Genomic DNA, 20,497 nt, shown 5'->3' with positions numbered 1-20,497 from the left:
ATTCTTGTACATAGGAGCAGTATTATAGTAGTTATATTCTTGTACATAGGAGCAGTATTATAGTAGTTATATTTTTGTATATAGGAGCAGTATTATAGTAGTTATATTCTTGTACATAGGAGGCAGTATTATAGTAGTTATATTCTTGTACATAGGAGCAGTATTATAGTAGTTATATTCTTGTACATAGGAGCAGTATTATAGTAGTTATATTCTTGTATATAGGAGGCAGGATTATAGGAGTTATATTCTTGTACATAGGAGCAGTATTATAGTAGTTATATTCTTGTACATAGGAGCAGTATTATAGTAGTTATATTCTTGAACATAGGAGCAGTATTATAGTAGTTATATTCTTGTACATAGGAGCAGTATTATATTAGTTATATTCTTGTACATAGGAGCAGTATTATAGTAGTTATATTCTTGTACATAGGAGGCAGTATTATAGTAGTTATATTCTTGTACATAGGAGAAGTATTATAGTAGTTATATTCTTGTACATAGGAGGCAGTATTATAGTAGTTCTATTCTTGTACATAGGAGTAGTATTATAGTAGTTATATTCTTGTACATAGGAGCAGTATTATAGTAGTTGTATTCTTGTACATAGGAGCAGTATTATAGTAGTTATATCAAAAGTAGAATATAATTGTATCGTGGCTCACCCGTGTCTGTTAATGTGGTTAAGGTGCTCTGTTTTTTGGTGTTTCACCTATTCATCCAATGTAACAATTGTACTTCAATTGCAAAGGAACAATAAAAACAGGCACTCACCAGCTGGTATGTCTATAGTAGAATGTTTATATAAAATCACACATAAAATAAATATAAAATACAGAATAAAATACAATATAATATATCACTATATATCACAAAATTAATTTTGTGATATATTGTATTTTATTCTGTATTTTATATTTATTTTATGTGTGATTTTATATAAACATTCTACTATAGACATACCAGCTGGTGAGTGCCTGTTTTTATTGTTCCTTTGCAATTATAGTAGTTATATTCTTGTACATAAGGAACAGAGATGAGCAAACTACTCGAGATATGGTTCGGTTCAGGTTCGCTGAATTTATGAAAATGTTCGGTTCGGATCTGAATGAATTCGTACTGAACCAAAGTTTCTCCAATTGTCTTTAAAATTGATATATAACACCATCTAGCCTCCTAGGATTCAGAGGATTTTTTAGGAAAACTTGTCTCTTTTGATTTTTTTTTTTTATGAATTTGTTTTCCCTTCCCAATCTCTCGAACACAATAATAATATTAGTAAATGATGTCTGAGTGTCTCTGACAGCATTAAGATACAGGGTGTTTAAAAACACACCATGCCGTCACGTCTCATGCTTGTTCATATTCCAAAGCTTCCAAAAATTGTCCTTTATCGGGGACAGGTGATGTTTAAACACACACAGTGTTATGGGATGTGAAAAAATTGGAGGACCAAGTTTCAAAAAATGATGCCTTGACAGGGTCGGAATTACTGCCCATAGGACACACAAGTGTTGATTGTCATAAAAAAAAAAGTGACTCATTGTGAACGTGCCAAAAACAATTATCCTTTTTATTTGAGAGCAGCAGCAGTGCAGTGTGGATTTGGAAAGGGTACGGTACAGATATAGTGGCATGCAGCTACAATAATGTTGGCAGCCGAAGCAGCATACTGTAGCACGGAACATACAAGGCTGTCTATGGGTGATTGTAGCAATCACCCATGATTGGTAGTAGTGGCAGATTATTTGTGTTAATAGTGTATTAACAGGGAGAAGCAGCAGTTGCTGAGGTGGTGGCAGCAGCAGTCATATTGTACATGTTGGCAGGCAGCAGCAGCCTTACAGAAGATGATGGTAGGCACAGGCAGCAGCAGTGGCATGATGGCGGCAGCAGCAGTAGCAGCCGCACAGAACATGATGGTTGGCAGGCTGCAGAAGTGGCATGATAGTGGCTGTGGCAGCAGTGGCATAATGGTTGTGGTAGCATGATAGAGGCAGAAGTAGCCTTGCAGCACATGATGGTCGGCAGGCCGCAGCAGTGGTGTGATGGGGGCAGAAGCATGATGGAGTCAGGCAGGCAGACAGCTATGTACAGTGGCATAATGGGACACTGCCATCAAGGCCTAAGATCTTTTCATCGGCCTCAGCTGGAGGACTGTAAAAATCCTCCGTAATCCACGCTTTGTTCATTTTGACAAAAGTGATATATTGGACACTGGTAGTGTCACCATGCCCCCCCATGGTGCTTAAAAACCTTTCCAAGATAAGGCCGGAGGCTGGGCAAGAAAGAAGATAGAGAGTGTGCTGTGCTATTTCAGGCCACTTTTCCAGTCTGCCTGCCCATATATTGATGTGGTCATTGAACAAGGTATGGGCCAGAGATTGGCCAAAGGCCTTAACCTGGTTGTAGAGGCAGGAGCTGTTGGCTTACTGACTGGCCTCAGCGTGGCGCGTGGGACTGTTGGTAATCAGGAGAGGGCGCAGGAAAGATAGGAACTGGGCCGGCACCTCTGCCTACCTGTAGCTCCCCCTAACTGAAACTGAACCAGTTAATAAACACTCGAGACAACAGGTAACCTTTAGCTGGGTGATGATCGGCCACAGCTTATTTATTTTAAACAGCAAAACCAAAGAACATCATCTTGGAGCGGTATGCCAACCGCCGGACTCCCGGCGGGCAAGTACGCCATCAGCCATCTCCAACACTCCGCTGTATCAAATGCCGCCAGCTGTGACTTCATATCTCAAATCATACCGCCATCCTTAAAAGAAGACAACATAAATATCTCCAAAACAACAGTTATACATGTTCCTACACCTTTCTCTCCAACTTTCTCTTTTTTTTTTTTTTTTAACACCCCTGGAGAAAACCAGAATCCCCAAGGCAACTCAACGCTGAAACTACCCATTCAAGGGCGGGAGGGTGGGCAACTCGGCTTCCGCTACCAAAGAGGAAGTGCAGCAGCAGAGGAGGGGGTTATATAACCCGGTTAGAGGGAGGAGACATACCCTACGCCCCTTATAGTGACGTATCTCCCATAATCCCTTAACCCCTTAGGTACCTAACCACAGGGCAAGGAGCTACACATGACCCAAGGCTGGGAAGGGGGAGGGGGACCACCAGTCCCTAAGCACCCTCCCTAAAATGTCGGGCGCTTGCCAAAAAACTGCTCTATTGTGTTGAGGAGAATGAAATGGCTGCTGCTGTTACTGATGTGGCTTCTGACTGCTGTGGCTTCTGCTGCTTGTGGCGGCAGGAGGGGGTGACTCTGCGGCGGTGGAGAGGGGCCTCCCTTTCAGACAGGCAGGCAGCAGGCGTTTGCTCACCGTAAGCTACAGCAAGCTTCTTACACAGCGTTTGCTGGTAATAACGTAATTTGGCCTTCATGTTGGAAGATGGAAAACATTCCCCCATTTTACTTTTATAGCAAGGGTCTAAAAGCATGGCTATCAAGTAACCATCAAACTGCTTGATGTCACCAATCTGCCTCTCACTATCTAAGCAAGTGAGTCTACAGGTCGCCACTCTGGCCAGCGTGCCCGAGGAGCCAGTTCTTTCCAACTCCGCCCCCCACTGAGATGATTGGGTTTTGTGGCCGGTGTCACCATCATCATCCTCTTGCTCCTCTAACTCCAACTCCTCTTCCTCCTCAAGTGGGAGCACCTCCTCATCCCGCTCTCCTGGGAGTTTTTCATGGTGGGTCCCCAACAGCTACAGTGCGGACAGCAAGATGCGTTAGCTGTTCTTCTCCCTCCCAGTTAAAGTTAGCAGGGTGACAGCCAGCGGCATGTCTTCTGCTTGATGTACGTTAGCAACCTCTCACCAGTGTGGCTAATCTAGCCCAGGCCAATCAGCTTCAACATGGGGTGGCAATGTTTGACTTGACACATGTAATAGGAAGGAAGGGTAGTGCGAATGATGGTGTTCCCTTCTACTGATGGGGATAGGACCCATGTCCATGGAGAAGGAGGAGGCAGATAAGTGCGAACTGTGGGAACCAAAAGGACCTGGCCATGTTGTTGGGAAGCTGTCTCTCCACTGACACAAAAAACATTGACCTAGTGGTCCGTGAAATTCATGTACTGTCCCTGCCGGTAACGCTGCTCCAGGTGTCCACCGTGGAGTACAGCTTGCTGCACACAGAGAATCGCAATGAGTGGCCAGTGTTCTCTGCCACGTGAGAATACAAGGCACTACTACAATGGTATTGCAGCGACTGCTCCAATGTGGCCAGATGGGGGTTCAGCTTGTAGACAAGCTAATTCAGGTTGTAGAAAAGTTTTTTAATGGCCAAACATTATAGATGTCTCATGATGGAGTGGAGGACAAGGAGGAGTCATAGCAGGAGTAGAAGAAGGTGATGATGAGGATTAGTGTTGAGCAATATATCATATATTAACACTCACAGGTAAAATGTTGCCCTACCCTGTGTATTGGTGTACTGATTACCTATATGTTGGTTTAATTACATTCAATAACCTCAACTCCCCACCCCAAAAAAAAAACATTTAAAAAAAATTGAACTGTGTGTGTATGGAGATAATAATTGGATTTAGCCCTAATATTACATTCTCAATCACTGAGTTATACTGTTTATCAAACAACAAAAAAAATATATTAATAATATGTGAGGTAACCTCACTAGTATTCTATATGCTATGCTAGATTAATGGTAGAACATGTGTTGTACATTTTTTCGCCTATTCCAACCCATCCCTTCCAGGCTCCCACCCACCCAAAAAAAAAGGATTTATGTGAAAATGGGGGAGAAATGAAAGGATATCCTTGCAGGTAGCTACTTTTGAGGTTTTCAGCAGCTGCAGTTCTACTAGGAGGCACAGCTAGCCTCAGCTCCACATTTCTCACTCCCTGGCTGACAGCTTTCCCTGTCTGTCTCTATTCTACACACACAATTCTTCTTCTTTGTAATTCTAGCCTTTCCCTTCACTGTCCCTGGCAGTACAATACAAGCTTGATTGATTTCCGACTGTCCCTGATTGATTTTTCACTCTCTCTGACTCCCTAAGATGGTTTTCCTGGCAGACACTGTAAGACCCGACCACTCTTATTCACAGTCCAGCACAGAATGATGTTCTGCTCGGGCACCTCCCTGCCTGCTGCAGCACTGATTGGCTCATCCAGGCTGTCTGTCAGGCTGGGAGCCAATCAGAGCAAGCCCTGCCCCCCACATCATCTCAGGGTCATGTGAGAACCCTTCTTCTTCCTCTCTAGTGTTCTTTATCCTGCTGATATATGCAGTAAAATGGTGATACACGCTGTTTTTGTGGATTCATCCGAAATTAACTTGAAAAGGTTTGGGTTCATCTGCCAATGTCACGCCGGTGACAGGTTTGAGAAGGTCTGAAAGAATATCTGCACATTAGTGATCTGACAGCCTCTTTTGGTTTCACTTTGTCTGTGTGTTGCAGGTATGTCCACACCTTCTGTTCAGGTATGGATCATGTGACCTTCACCTCCCCCTATTTAGTCTGACTTTACGCATCACTCCTTGCTCTGGATAGCTTCATTTGGTTTTTGGAAGAGCTGGAGTGTGGTTCATGGTGAAGTCCTGTTCGTCCATCATCCATCAGCCTCAGAAGTTAAGTGTTCCGCTTGTTGTGTATTGTATTCCCCCCCCCACCTTTGTTGTTTACTAGGCCTCAGCGAGACGCTGGTTCCTTCACCAGGGAAGGAGCGGGTTGTTTCTGCCCGGTCATTTCTATTAGGGCAACTGAGGGCCACCAGGGTTTTCTAGGTTCCTGTGTATGGGCATCTCTACCATCGAGAGGTGCCCATAAGGATAGGAGTTAGGGCCAGGAGCAGGGTTTTATAGGTGGTGACCCTTTTCCTTCCCTAGCGGTGAGGCCTAGTGTCTTTTCCCTTCCTTCTTGTTGTCCTTTGGTGTTCTCCCCTACAACATCCTTGACAGCCAACCACAAAATATCAAAGTTCGGACCGAACCCGGTTCATTATGAACTGGTTGTCCTATCTTTAATAGGGAGCAGTGTCACAATGGTTACATTTTTGTACTTAATAACTAGCATTATGTTAGGTTTTTCTTGTCCATATAGACACTTCTTTAGTGTGAATTCTCTCTTTAATTGTCATTTTCCAATACATACAAATCGGCTTCGAAAATGAAAAATTCTATTTTGAGAGGAAGTTTTTCTTACCTTGATGCCATACAGCTCACATTGAAATGACCCGTTACGGAGTCGTGATGCCAGGTGAGATATTAGCGCCGATGATCACAGGCGATAACTTAATGTTTAATGAGTAAAATTATTGTTATCAAGGAGCTTGTGCAGCCGGAGAGGATGGAGATCGTGCCAGGCAAATCTAATTAACTTCCTTAAGCCGGCGATGGACAAGGATGATTACTTCATTATGGGATATTTAGACGTTGCTGAGCACATTCCCTCATGTTGTGTATGTAATAGATCAGATGAAGTGGTAGAGCAGCCATTGAATTGCATTGCCGTCCATAACGATGACTTCTTGACCTTGGTCATTGAAACTTTTGCTTAATGCTATAACTTGTACAAGACTTTTTCCTCTCTCTTCTGCTGATCTGTGGGAGGAGGACAATATTGCAGCTTCATATTTTTCTTTGTTTTCCTGAAAATGCTATTTCTTCTTTGTATAAGATGCAATTAATCTTATTGTTTGTGCTGAAGCAGAAAATACTTCCGTGACATTATAGCGTTCAGCTTTGTATCCGAGCCTTTGTTGTGGTAAGAATCATAGGCTTATTTTGTCGAAATTAAAGGGGATAATATCCATAAATTCTTCAAAAATGATAGAAAAGTACGATTAGTATTAGATTTTGCATTTAGACCAGGTCCACCTCTCAGGCGCAATCTCATTAAGTCACTTTGGCATTTCATCTGCCTTGTGGGTAGACACCGGTCTTAATAAGCCCATTACCTGGCAGTGGATCTACTTAAATGATGTAGAGGCGCCGGTATATCCACCGCCGGTCTAAATGTAAGACATCTTCCTTGCTGGCTTAAATTTAGACCATTTTATACTCCTAAAACAGGCGTAGAAAATGATAAATGAGATAGGCCTGCTGAGCCGTCCCCTACTACTTTTTTAGACCTGGCGTGAGCCAGCAAAAGTGGCAGATTACGGGGCAAATAACCTTTGCTCCACAATCTGTGCCAGAATTCCGCATAATATAGGCATATTTCTGATAGTAAATGACCCCCCTAAGTGTTCTGCTTGACTATAGAAAGAACTGATTAGATCAAATGAACACAATCCATGAATTTACTAGTAGAAACCCTTTCAGTGCCCTAGACCACCAGGGATGTGATTATCCCTTCAGTACTCAAAAGAGTTACCATTAAAAAGGGTTGAGTTTGGCGTGGAACACGACAATCACAATGGTCATAACCTGTTGGCAATTTAAAAATCACCTGTCCGCATCCCTTCGTTTCCATATCACGGTACTGTTTCTGGCCGCTTCTGAACTCAGGGTGACCACTGTGGTCAATCACTGGCCTCAGCGGTCACATGTGAGCATGCTAGAAAGGCACATGGTTGGGACTAGCAGTGACTTGCAACCATAAAAAGGGGCAGTGGTGCAGGAATGGTGCGACCATGGACATTACAACTATTGAGGTTGTAGGCTCCCAAACTGGCCAACCCCTTTAACCCATTCACTGTTCTAAGCTTCCAGGTATCATACCAGTATACCTTTACTTAAAATTCTAATTAATTATTTATTATTATTATTTGGCAGTATTATTAATTGAGCATTGAATTGTAGTGTTATGTGGTCACTTTACTAAAACACAGTTTGGATACTGTCTATTATTTGGAAACGACAGTATATGATGGTAAAATGTCAATGCTTATGCATTATTTACCCACACTCAATATTTGGGCACTATATGATGGTATTATATTTTCCACTATGTGGTGTTATCATGTGTTTAGAATATGGTAGTATTATTAACTCGACTTTCCAGCCTCTTCTGATTTAGCCCTGCTGCTCAATCCTTGCACAGGTGCTACCAACGCCAAGGATTGCGGGCCCTACTTCCATCAGGATTTCTGCCACCATCTACATTAGTGGCTACAACACCCCCTTCTCCCCTCCACCTCCTTCTCCACTTCCACCTCTGAATTAGCATCTTGCAGCACCAGTCAGATATCAGTCAGTAGCTGGAAGCAGTGTAGCACTGCAGTGGGGAAGCCGCAACAGGTCCTGCTGAAACTTATATGTTTAGGTGACAAACAGCACACCGCCGCAGAGCTGTGGCAGGGTATAAGTGACCAGACTAAGCTGTGGCTCTCGCCACTCAACCTAGAACCAGGCATGGTTGTGTCTGATAATGGCCGTAACTTGGTGGCGGCTTTGGAGCTCGGCAAGCTCACACACATACCATGCCTAGCCCACATATTCAACTTAGTGGTTTAGCGGTTTCTTAAAACCTACCCCAAATTACCTGAGCTACTGGTGAAGGTGCGCCGCGTTTGTGCCCATTTCCGAAAGTCATTTACAGCTGCTGCTGGTCTGGCAACGCTGTTGTGCGACGTGAGCACACGCTGGAACTCCACGTTCCACATGTTGGCCAGGCTTTGTGAGTAGCAGAGGGCAGTAGTAGAATACCAGCTGCAACATGGTCGTTGCCTTTCCAGTCAGCTTCCACTCTTCACAAGCGAGGAGTGGGCATGGATGTCTGACCTCCTGTGAGGTTTTACGCAACTTTGAGGAATCAACACAGATGGTGAGCAGCGATGCCGCTATTATCAGCGTAACCATCCCACTTCTGAGTCTACTGAAACGCTCGCTGCTCACAATGAAGGAGGACGCTTTGCATGTGGAAGAGGTGGAAATGGGGGAAGACAGTACACAGGGGGATAACTAGACCACCCTCAGTTCGCCTTCTCAGCACGAATTGGATGATGAGGAGGAGGAGGAGCAGGAGACGGTTAACTCCGCTACAGAGTGTAGTAAGGACAGCAGGTTTATTCCATCTGTTCAGCGTGGATGAGGGCGAAGAGGAGGAAGAGGATGAGGAGATTGAGAGTGATCCTCCTGATGAGGACAGCAAAGTCTTGTCTGTTGGGATTCTGGCACACATGGCTGACTTTATGTTAGGCTGCCTTTCCCGTGACCCTCGCGTTATGTGCATTTTGGCCAACACCGATTACTGGTTGTTCACCCTTCTCGACCCCCACTACAAAGAGAACTTCTCATTCCTGTGGTGGAGAGGACTATCAAAATGGTGCAATACCAGAAGGTCCTGTGGAAAAATTGCTCCAAAAATTTCCAGCTGACAACACTGGCAGCAGAGTACGTAGTTCCTTGGGCAACCGATGAGGGGAGACGAGGGGAACACACAGCAGTTCCAACAGAGGCAAGGCAACACTCTCCAAGGCCTGGGACAGTTTTTTGACACCCCGCCAGCACCCCCACCCCACACGGCCTAGTGTCACAAGGAGAGAAATGTTTTGGAAGATGGTGAAGGAGTACGTAGCAGACCGTGTCAGCTTCCTCAATGATCCCTCTGTGCCAGTTACAACTATTGGTTGTCCAAGCTGGACACGTGGCACGAACTGGCTCTCTAAATGTCACGGATGGTGTACAGGAAACAAGACAAAACCATATAAACAATGTCTCTCTGGATCCACAACTAAGGAACAAAGGGAGACCCCTGCAATAGACCTGCCGCTCTCCCTCACTGCTCAGCCTATGCGAACACCCCAAAGGTGGATGGCCGCATATCCACGTTCCTCGGCTATCTATTACCTGAAGACCCTACAATAGTGAAGGGACACGACCACCGGCTCCCTACACTGACACGGAGGGAGTCAGGGTCACCTGGATCCAGAAAAGACAAAAACATAAATACATAAACAGCACTTATCTGCAGACGACTGATGACTGAGGACTGAGGACTGAGGACTGGGAACTGGGAACTGGGAACAGCATGCACACACACTCCAGGAAGTTGTATCAGCCGCACACTACTGCATTATGGGGAGGAACTTAAAGGGTAGCGATCAGTCTGACTGCATGACAGCTGAGATAGACTAACGAGATGAGAAACTAAACCAAAACAAAGAAATTCAAGGAGGAGGATCTGAGAAGCTCCTGTGAGCGCTTCTCAGCTGTCTGGCTGTGACAGTACCCCTCCCTCTAGGAGTGGACTCCGGACACTCAGGGCCCACCTTCTCAGGATGGGACCTATGGACTCCCATCAATCCAGGACAGCCTACAGCTATCAGCCTACAGAAGGGCATGGTGGGAGTTGTAGTTTTACAACAGCTGGAGGGCCACAGGTTGAGAATCCCTGTTTTAGATGGTCAGCTCAGCAGCAGACCCTCACCCCTAATGTTTTAGATGGTCAGCTCAGCAGCAGACCCTCATCCCTAATGTTTTAGATGGTCAGCTCAGCAGCAGACCCTTACCCCTAATGTTTTAGATGGTCAAATCAGCAGCAGACCCTCACCCCTAATTTTGCAGATGGTCAGCTCAGCAGCAGACCCTCACCTCTAATGTTTTAGATGGTCATATCAGCAGCAGATTCTCACCCCTAATTTTTTTAGATGATCAGTTCAGCAGCAGACCCTCACCCCTAATGTTTTAGATGGTCAGCTCAGCAGCAGACTCTCCCCCCTAATGTTTTAGATAATCAGATCAGCAGCAGACCCTCACCCCTAATTTTGCAGCTGGTCAGCTCAGCAGTAGACCCTCACCCCTAGTTTTTTTAGATGGTCAACTCAGCAGCAGACCCTCACCCCTAATGTTTTAGATGGTCAGATCAGCAGCAGACCCTCACCCCTAATGTTTTAGATGGTCAGTTCAGCAGCACACCCTCACCCCTAATGTTTTAGATGGTCAGTTCAGCAGAAGACTCTCACCCCTAATATTTTAGATGGTCAGCTCAGCAGCAGACCCTCACCCCAAATGTTTTAGATGGCCAGATCTACAGCAGGCACTCGCCCCTAATTTTTTAAAGAGTCAGATCAGCAGCAGACCCTCACCCCTAATGTTTTAGATGGTCAGATCAGGAGCAGGCCCTCACCCCTAATGTTTTAGATGCTTAGATCAGCAGCAGATCCTCGCACCTAATGGTTTAGAAGATCAGCTCAGCAGCAGACCCTCACCACTAATGTTTTAGATGGTAAAATCAGCAGCAGACCCTCACCCCTAATTTTGCAGATGGTCAGCTCAGCAGCAGACCCTCCCCCCTAATATTTTAGATGGTCTTATCAGCAGCAGACCCTCACCCTAAATGTTTTAGATGGCCAGATCAGCAGCAGGCACTCGCCCCTAATGTTTTAGATGGTCAGCTCAGCAGCAGACCCTCACCCTAAATGTTTTAGATGGCCAGATCAGCAGCAGGCACTCGCCCCTAATGTTTTAGATGGTCAGCTCAGCAGCAGACCCTCACCCCTAATGTTTTAGATGGTCACCAGAAGGCCCTTGCTCCAAATATTTTTGAGGGTCACCAGCTGGCCAGAAATCATAATTTTTCAAGGGTGTGTATGATGCCCTCATTTATTTGATATACAGGTTGTATCGGAGCGCCTCTTCCTTTTTTTTTTTAGCAGCACTTGCACTTTATATAAAAATAAATATACAGGAGAGAATGTTTTCTAACAATTTTTCCTCTAAAATCGATTTTATCTTTGGTTTGGTGCGTATTATTGTCAGTCTGTAAAAGTGGCGTACTACTCGGACGACAGCGGTCCCACTAGCCACCTGGGAATCCAAGATGCATCCAGACATCCTCTCCCTGCTGTTCCTGAACCATTTCAGTGGTGTTTCCATTAATTTCTGACCTTTTCCTATGAACCAGACACCCTCCCCTCTTCAGAGCAGGGGGCGCCTGGTTTAATGCTCGGGTTCTCCTATTGACTTCCATTATACCGGGGTGCTCGGTAGAGCACCCGAGCATCCCGAGGTGTTCTACTCCAGCACCCGAGCCCCCGAGCACCTGAGCACTATGGTGCTTGATCAACACTAGTTCACACCAGACGCCGCAGTCAGCACACAGCCAAAAGCAACCAGCCTACACGGGACCCCACAGCCAGAACGCAAAAGGCGTGCAGCCAGCCACCACGGCAATCCACGTCACGGTGAACCGCATCACGACAGAGGTAAGTTCTAGACTTGACTGCGGCGAATCAATGGATGTCGTATATCTGGACTTCCCCAAAGCATTTGACACTGTACCACATCAAAGGTTAGTATATAAAATGAGAATGCTCGGACTGGGAGAAAACGTCTGTAAGTGGGTAAGTAACTGGCTGAGGGATAGAAAACAGAGGGTGGGTATTAACGGTACACAGTCAGATTGGGTCACTGTCACTAGTGGGGTACCTCAGGGGTCAGTATTGGGCCCTATTCTCTTCAATATATTTATTAATGATCTTGTAGAAGGCTTGCACAGTAAAGTATAAATTTTTGCAGATGACACTAAACTGTGTAAAGTAATTAACACTGAAGAGGACAGTATACTGTATATATACTACAGAGGACAGTATACAGTATATATACTATAGAGGACAGTATACTGTATATACTACAGAGGACAGTATACTGTATATATACTACAGAGGACAGTATACTGTATATATATACTATAGAGGACAGTATACTGTATATACTACAGAGGACAGTATACTGTATATATACTACAGAGGACAGTATACTGTATATATACTACAGAGGACAGTATACTGTATATATACTACAGAGGACAGTATACTGTATATATACTACAGAGGACAGTATACTGTATATATACTACAGAGGACAGTATACTGTGTATATACTACAGAGGACAGTATACTGTATATATACTACAGAGGACAGTATACTGTATATATACTACAGAGGACAGTATACTGCATATATACTACAGAGGACAGTATACTGCATATATACTACAGAGGACAGTATACTGTATATATACTACAGATGACAGTATACTGTATATACAGTCTTGTGAAAAAATTAGGACACCCTTTGAAAGCATGTGGTTTTTTGTAAAATTTTTAATAAATGGTTATTTCATCTCCGTTTCAACAATACAGAGAGATTAAAGTAATCCGACTAAACAAAGAAAACTGAAGAAAAGTCTTTTCAAGATCTTCTGTAAATGTCATTCTACAAAAATGCCTATTCTAACTGAGGAAAAAGATAGGACACCCTTGCCCCTAATAGCGAGTGTTACCTCCTTTGGCTGAAATAACTGCAGTGAGACGGTTCTTGTAGCCATCTACCAGTCTTCGACATCGGTCTGAGGAAATTTTACCCCACTCCTCAATGCAGAACTTTTTCAGCTGTGAGATGTTTGAGGGGTTTCTTGCACGTACAGCCCTTTTCAAGTCACCCCACAGCATCTCAATGGGATTCAAATCTGGACTTTGACTTGGCCATTCCAGGACTCTCCATTTCTTCTTTTTCAGCCAATCTTTGGTTGATTTACTAGTATGTTTTGGGTCATTGTCATGTTGCATGGTCCAGTTCCGCTTCAGCTTTAATTTTCTAACTGATGGTCTCACATGTTCTTCAAGCACCTTCTGATACACAGTAGAATTCATCGTGGATTCTATGATGGTGAGCTGACCAGGTCCTGCTGCAGCAAAGCAGCCCCAAACCATGACACTTCCACCTCCATGCTTCACAGTTGGTATGAGGTTCTTTTCTTGGAATGCTGTGTTTGGTTTACGCCAAACATGTCCTCTGCTGTTGTGTCTAAATAATTCAATTTTGGACTCATCTGTCCAAAGAACATTATTCCAGAAGTCCTGGTCTTTGTCAACTTTATCGCTGGCAAATGTCAGTCTGGCCTCGATGTTTCTCTTGGAAAGCAAAGGTTTCCTCCTTGCACACCTCCCATGCAAGTTAAACTTGTACAGTCTCTTTCTGATTGTAGAGGCATGTACTTCTACATCAACAGTAGCCAGAGCCTGCTGTAGTTCTCGAGATGACACTTTAGGGTTTTTGGATACCTCTTTTAGCATCTTGCGGTCTGCTCTTGGGGTGAACTTGCTGGGGCGACCAGTCCTGGGCATGTTGGCAGTTGTTTTGAAAGCCCTCCACTTGTAGACTATCTTCCGGACAGTGGAATGGCTGATTTCAAAATCTTTTGAGATCTTTTTAAATCCCTTCCCAGACTCATAGGCTGCTACAATCTTTTTTCTGAAGTCCTCTGACAGCTCTTTTGCTCTCACCATGGTGCTCACTCTCACTTCAACAGTCAGGAGCACACCAAACTAAATGTCTGAGGTTTAAATAGGGCAAGCCTCATTCAACATGCAGAGTAACGATCTACTAATTATGTGCACCTGGTGTGATATACCTGTGTGAGATCTGAGCCAATTTAAGAGGGAATACATGTGAGGGTGTCCTATCTTTTTCCTCAGTTAGAATAGGCATTTTTGCAGAATGACATTTACAGAAGATCTTGAAAAGACTTTTCTTCAGTTTTCTTTGTTTAGTTGGATTACTTTAATCTCTCTGTATTGTTGAAACGGAGATGAAATAACCATTTATTAAAAATGTTACAAAAAACCACATGCTTTCAAAGGGTGTCCTAATTTTTTCACATGACTGTATACTACAGAGGACAGTATACTGTATATATACTACAGAGGACAGTATACTGTATATATATACTACAGAGGACAGTACACTGTGTATATACTACAGAGGACAGTATACTGTATATATACTACAGAGAACAGTATAGTGTATATATACTACAGAGGACAGTATACTACTACAGAGGGATCTGGATAGATTGGAGGCTTGGGCAGAGAAGTGGCAGATGAGGTTTAACACTGACAAATGTAAAGTTATGCACATGGGAAGGAATAATGCAAGTCACCCGTACATACTAAATGGTAAAACACTGGGTAACACTGACATGGAAAAGGACCTAGGAATTTTAGTGAACAGCAAACTAAGCTGCAAAAACCAGTGTCAGGCAGCTGCTGCCAAGGCCAATAAGATAATGGGTTGCATCAGAAGGGGCATAGATGCCGGTGATGAGAACATAGTCCTGCCACTTTACACATCACTAGTCAGACCAAACATGGAGGACTGTGTACAGTTCTGGGCTCCTGTGAACAAGGCAGACATAGCAGAGATGGAGAGGGTCCAGAGGAGGGCAACTAAAGTAATAACTGGAATGGGGCAACTACAGTACCCTGAAAGATTATCAACATTAGGGTTATTCACTTTAGAAAAAAGACGACTGAGGGGAGATCTAATAACTATGTATAAATATATCAGGGGTCAGTACAGAGATCTCTCCCATCATCTATTTATCCCCAGGACTGTGACTGTGACGAGGGGACATCCTCTGCGTCTGGAGGAAAGAAGGTTTGTACACAAACATAGAAAAGGATTCTTTACGGTAAGAGCAGTGAGACTATGGAGCTCTCTGCCTGAGGAGGTGGTGATGGTGAGTACAATAAAGGAATTCAGGAGGGGCCTGGATGTATTTCTGGAGTGTAATAATATTACAGGCTATAGCTACCAGAGAGGGGTCGTTGATCCAGGGAGTTATTCTGATGCCTGATTGGAGTCGGGAAGGAATTTTTTTTCCCCTTAAATGAGGAAAATTGGCTTCTACCTCAGTTTTTTTTTTTGTGCCTTCCTCTGGATCAACTTGCAGGATAACAGCCAGAACTGGATGGACGGAGGGCTTTTTTCGGCCTTATATACTATGTTACTATTAGTGTTGGGCGTGAATATTGAAAGTGTGAATATTAATCGCGAATATCGGCACTTCGAGAATTTGCGAATATTTAGAATGTAGTGATATATATTCGTAATTTCGAATATTCTAGATTTTTTTTTCCCATCAGTAGCCTCTCTTCTTGCTTGTGGGCCAATGAGAAGGCTGCAATGTCTTTGTCTGAGCTTAGCAACACCCCTAGCAACCAATAGGAAAGTCGCCGACCCCTCACTATATAAGAACCTCCCCAGCAGCCATTTTCTACAGTTTTTTGCAGTTCTGAGAGAGAGAGCAGTGACATTGCTGTGCTCTGTGCTTTCCACACTACATTAGATAGTTAGATAGCTTATATACACTACGTGCAGAATTATTAGGCAAATGGGTATTTTGACCACATCATCCTCTTTATGCATGTTGTCTTACTCCAAGCTGTATAGGCTCGAAAGCCTACTACCAATTAAGCATATTAGGTGATGTGCATCTCTGTAATATGAAGGGGTGTGGTCTAATGACATCAACACCCTATATCAGGTGTGCATAATTATTAGGCAACTTCCTTTCCTTTGGCAAAATGGGTCAAAAGAAGGACTTGACAGGCTCAGAAAAGTCAAAAATAGTGAGATATCTTGCAGAGGGATGCAGCACTCTTAAAATTGCAAAGCTTCTGAAGCGTGATCATCGAACAATCAAGCGTTTCATTCAAAATAGTCAACAGGGTCGCAAGAAGCGTGTGGAAAAACCAAGGCGCAAAATAACTGCCCATGAACTGAGAAAAGTCAAGCGTGCAGCTGCCAAGATGCCACTTGCCACCAGTTTGGCCATATTTCAGAGCTGCAACATCACTGGAGTGCCCAAAAGCACAAGGTGTGCAATACTCAGAGACATGGCCAAGGTAAGAAAGGCTGAAAGACGACCACCACTGAACAAGACACACAAGCTGAAACGTCAAGACTGGGCCAAGAAATATCTCAAGACTGATTTTTCTAAGGTTTTATTGACTGATGAAATGAGAGTGAGTCTTGATGGGCCAGATGGATAGGCCCGTGGCTGGATTGGTAAAGGGCAGAGAGCTCCAGTCCGACTCAGACGCCAGCAAGGTGGAGGTGGAGTACTGGTTTGGGCTGGTATCATCAAAGATGAGCTTGTGGGGCCTTTTCGGGTTGAGGATGGAGTCAAGCTCAACTCCCAGTCCTACTGCCAGTTTCTGGAAGACACCTTCTTCAAGCAGTGGTACAGGAAGAAGTCTGCATCCTTCAAGAAAAACATGATTTTCATGCAGGACAATGCTCCATCACACGCATCCAAGTACTCCACAGCGTGGCTGGCAAGAAAGGGTATAAAAGAAGAAAATCTAATGACATGGCCTCCTTGTTCACCTGATCTGAACCCCATTGAGAACCTGTGGTCCATCATCAAATGTGAGATTTACAAGGAGGGAAAACAGTACACCTCTCTGAACAGTGTCTGGGAGGCTGTGGTTGCTGCTGCACGCAATGTTGATGGTGAACAGATCAAAACACTGACAGAATCCATGGATGGCAGGCTTTTGAGTGTCCTTGCAAAGAAAGGTGGCTATATTGGTCACTGATTTGTTTTTGTTTTGTTTTTGAATGTCAGAAATGTATATTTGTGAATGTTGAGATGTTATATTGGTTTCACTGGTAAAAATAAATAATTGAAATGGATATATTTGTTTTTTGTTAAGTTGCCTAATAATTATGCACAGTAATAGTCACCTGCACACACAGATATCCCCCTAAAATAGCTAAAACTAAAAACAAACTAAAAACTACTTCCAAAAATATTCAGCTTTGATATTAATGAGTTTTTTGGGTTCATTGAGAACATGGTTGTTGTTCAATAATAAAATTAATCCTCAAAAATACAACTTGCCTAATAATTCTGCACTCCCTGTATATAATACAGATAGTCAGTGTAGGTTAGATCCTGATATAGTGTAGCTGTTGCAGTGCAGGGTGTTATCGTAAATAGACGGTATAAAACAGTTTTTTTCTCTTTCTCCCTTCAAAAAAGGTACCGAGGTCTGCAGATGTCCTATTTGTGGATATCCTGCAACTTGTAAAAGAATACAATAGTGTAAATCCGTATGGTTGTGCTGCCCTGTAATGCACAGATTGTACTTACACGGCACTCCACCAACACCAGGCGTATCAAAGGTATCCTCCGCAGCTTGCTTGATTCTTCGTGGCGAAGGTCCACTTTCACACGCCAGCACACAGGGCTCAACCACGGACTTAATTACAGCACACACCAGATGGGTCTGCTAGTGTTCCCAACTTCTTTTGATTCAGAATTTTCTGTGGATACAAGTGGCTCCCACCATAGTGAAGCTCCGATAACTATTTAAAAGGTTTATTCAGTACATACTTACAAACATGCACTTTAAAATCGCATTAAAAAATCCCAGCGTCTTTTTCCTTGCCCGACCCAGGTTTCGCTCCTTGAGCTTCGTCAGGGGCACACATCATCTCTCCCTCCGCCTTCTCTTTTATTTAGTAGGTTAGCGTTAATCAAGCACCTGATGTGCTGCTCAAAACGCCTCCTCTTTTTTTCTCTTTCACTTGACCCTACACTTGTATCCATTAATTCTCAATGGGAAAAACCGCAGATATCTAAGCCCTAATTCACATGGGGAGAGTTGTTCTACCAACTTCTGTAACTAATTTAAAACAGCTTGTAGATCAAAATCTACATTCAGGCCCCCCGGTTGTAGCGTACTCAATTCATATATCCACCTACTTTCTTTTTTGTTAATTTTCTCTAAAAAACTTCCTCCCCTCCAATGGTTTTGTACTAATTCTACCCCCATAAATTTTAGTCCCTCTGGGTTCTTTTGGTGATATTTTTTATAGTGCGCCGAGACACCATGACTTTCAAGGCCCTTCTTGATATTTCTTATATGTTCCTGCACCCGGACCTTGAAGGGTCTGATGGTCCGTCCTACGTACTGGAGGCCACAAGGGCACTCCAGTACATATACGACCCCTTTACTATGGCATGTCATCTCTCCCACTACTTCCAATTGTTTTCCTTTCACAACACTGTATACTGTGGTACTACTTTGTAGTAGATTTTGATCTACAAGCTGTTTTAAATTAGTTACAGAAGTTGATAGAACAACTCTCCCCATGTGAATTAGGGCTTAGAGATCTGCGGTTTTTCCCATTGAGAATTAATGGATACAAGTATAAGGTTAAGTGAAAGAGAAAAAAAGAGGAGGCGTTTTGAGCAGCACATCAGGTGCTTGATTAACGCTAACCTACTAAATAAAAGAGAAGGCGGAGGGAGAGATGATGTGTGCCCCTGACGAAGTTCAAGGAGCGAAACCTGGGTCGGGCAAGGAACAAGACGCTGGGATTTTTTAATGCGATTTTAAAGTGCATGTTTGTAAGTATGTACTGAATAAACCTTTTAAATAGTTATCGGAGCTTCACTATGGTGGGAGCCACTTGTATCCACAGAAATTTCTGAATCAAAAGAAGTTGGGAACACTAGCAGACCCATCTGGTGTGTGCTGTAATTAAGTCCGTGGTTGAGCCCTGTGTGCTGGCGTGTGAACGTGGACCTTCGCCACAAAGAATCAAGCAAGCTGCGGAGGATACCTTTGATACGCCTGTTGTTGGTGGAGTGCCGTGTAAGTACAATCTGTGCATTACAGGGCAGCACAACCATACGGATTTACACTTCTGTGTTCTTTTACAAGTTGCAGGATATCCACAAATAGGACATCTGCAGACCTCGGTACCTTTTTTGAAGGGAGAAAGAGAAAAAAAATGTTTTATACTGTCTATTTACGATACTCGCGGTCCAAACCCTCTATGTACATTCCATGAAAGTGTGATCGACCCCACAACACTCCTCGGACCTGCAGCAGATTTTTTGCGGACTGGTGATTAAGTATCTCTTTTTTACTGTATTATTGGTGGGACAATCGCCGAGTCCAACAATTATGGACATTTTCGATTTTAGAGCAAATATGGTTTGTGATGTTGAAAGTATCTTCTCTGTCAATGAAAAAATGAAAGAGGAGAAAATTATGAGGGATATGTTCTTAGAGTTAGAGAAAGACCTATGTAAAGAAATTAGGACCACCTGGGAAGTCTTATCCCTTGAGAGATTTCTAGCAGAGGGTAAGATCCCAGAAGGCCTGCGATGGCAGCTTCCCTTAAACACGGAGGATGCCAATGATATGGATGAATGGGAAAAATTTATGAACCATTGTGGTCTAAAAATTATGGAGTTCATTGTAAAAATATGTAGAAATAAATTAAAGAACATAAGCCAGAATATAGAAAAATTACAATCAAAACTAAAACCTTTTAAAAAAGAGAAAGAATATATTAAGCTAAGTGAAAAATGCCAAGCAAGCATCTTAGTGATAGACAAAGAAATAAAAGAGAAAAAGCAGAAAAAATATCGAAAAACGTGTGAGGAATATGAGACAAAAAAAGTCTACAAGTGGAGATTTAGGCCAGAAATAAATAGAAAGGTAAATAAAACAGAACAGGGAGAGCAGAAAGAGAACGAGGAAAAGAACAATAGACAGCTACCCCAGACATCGGTGGGAGGAACGGGATCAAATATGGAAAAATGAAAGTAATGGGGATCCACCAATGAACACATGGGGTACACAACGCTATAATAGTAATTATAATGGAGATGGAAGGGGTATGAATTACTATCAGTGGCCGAGTGCGAGGAGACCATACCAACAATATGGGCGGCAATATAGAAATGAAAATCCGTATAGATTTGTA

Source organism: Bufo bufo, chromosome 3 (genome assembly GCF_905171765.1).
Source record: "Bufo bufo chromosome 3, aBufBuf1.1, whole genome shotgun sequence".
NCBI lineage: Eukaryota > Metazoa > Chordata > Amphibia > Anura > Bufonidae > Bufo > Bufo bufo.
The sequence above is the reverse complement of the archived record's forward strand: the minus strand, read 5'-3'. Positions refer to the sequence as shown.